Consider the following 1,861-nt stretch of genomic DNA (forward strand, 5'->3'; position numbering starts at 1 on the left):
TACTGAATAAGTGTCACATATTTTTACAGATAAATTCCTCTATTTGCATAATATCGAGGTCTCTTTCTTTCTTTTGTTGTCCTTCCTGTCAAATATATTTATATATATATATATATATATATATAGAGAGAGAGAGAGAGAGATGTGTATATGTGCATGCATATACATATATATATTATGGATAAAGGCATATGTGCATAGAACCTTTACATATATACATGTGTATTGCATGTGAGAGAGAGAGAGAAAGAAAGTGTGTGCATGCAGGAAATTTTAACGTACCAAATATCTGATGACTAGTGTCAAGTGACAATCATCTTCACCTTGTTTTTGATGTTTGTAGAGTTGTTTTAAGCTAACATGCAGTTTACTATCATAAAAAAAGTGTAAATAATTTTTTTTTTAAAAACCATAAAAGTAAATTGCAGTAGCAACCAGAAATGATGACAGTGACAACCAAAGGGAGGGTTTCCTGTGTGGCTGCAGCAAATTCTACACTGAGAAAGTTCTGAACCATTCAGACTATTGAAGGACAATGGATGCTCATCGTGAATATACTCAGACAGCAATGTGAGGATTTATTTACATCATATCTTCATGAACATGTGTGATGAAACAAATTTAGAGTCCATAAGAATTTAGTCATGAGTTTCATTTCATGCATCAATAACTATTAGCTTTTTCTCTAAATGCGATTGTTTCCATCATATATCAATGTATGTATGGTATTCATTTTATATGAAATAAATGTAAGTTATGTCAGTGTTGTCACTTTTGGTTTCTCTGCCATTTGCTTTCATTTCTTTTACAACAGCAAACTGCATGTGAATCTTGTTTTATGCACGTTTGAGTTCTTAAATAAATACCATCGATGACATACTGGATGGTACCATAACATAGTTACAAGGTGGTCAGTCTTGTTCTTGTACCCATAGGAACTCTTAACCAAACAGTTTCAGAAGAGGAAATTTGGGGATTCCAACCAGAAACACACCTTACTGTCAATAGACTCACACATTGTAGCGTTGCCTTCTAGCACTTGTGCTGGCAGCACGCTATAAAATCATTCGAGCGAAATCATTACCAGTGCCACTGGACTGGCTCCCATGCTGGTGGCACGTAAAAACACCTTTTTGAGTGTAGCCGATGCCAGTACCGTGTGACTGGCCCTCGTGCCAGTGGCACGTAAAATCACCCACTACACTCTTGGAATGGTTGGCATTAGGAAGGGCATCCAGCTGTAGAAACTCTGCCAGATCAGATTGGAGCATGGTGCAGCCTTCTGGCTTTCCAGTCCTCAGTCAAATCATCCAACCCTTGCTAGCACGGAAAGCGGACGTTAAATGAACGAACGAATTAGGTGACATTAAATTATAAAGATGATGAACAGAACTACTGCTTCCTCTAAATATAGTCAAATCTGTATCATGAGAATGTAGATATATACATTGTGAATTTTGATAAATGATAACTTTGTTGTTATTAAAATAATTGAGCATCTATACAAGATATTTCTGTCAGGGGGTGCTGAAATGTTCCTAGCTTTAAGGGTATCACAAAAGGCCTGGTTAAAGTCCCAACCATCCAAGATCTTTTACAGGGATTAGAAAAACTGATAGACTACTTCAATGAGTGTATGAATCTGAGAGGGGAATATGTTGAATAAAATAATGAACTGATCCTACTATATTTTCTTTTACTCAAAGTCAAGAACTTTTCAGCACCCCCTTGTGCGTGTGTGTATATATATATATATATATATATATACACAGGGTTGGCCAAAATTCACCTGACAGTAAATCAAAACCCATTTAATTAAAAGATTAAAATAAAAAACTATTTTATATGAGACTTCACGAAT

Source organism: Octopus bimaculoides, chromosome 28, assembly GCF_001194135.2.
Source record: "Octopus bimaculoides isolate UCB-OBI-ISO-001 chromosome 28, ASM119413v2, whole genome shotgun sequence".
Lineage (NCBI taxonomy): Eukaryota > Metazoa > Mollusca > Cephalopoda > Octopoda > Octopodidae > Octopus > Octopus bimaculoides.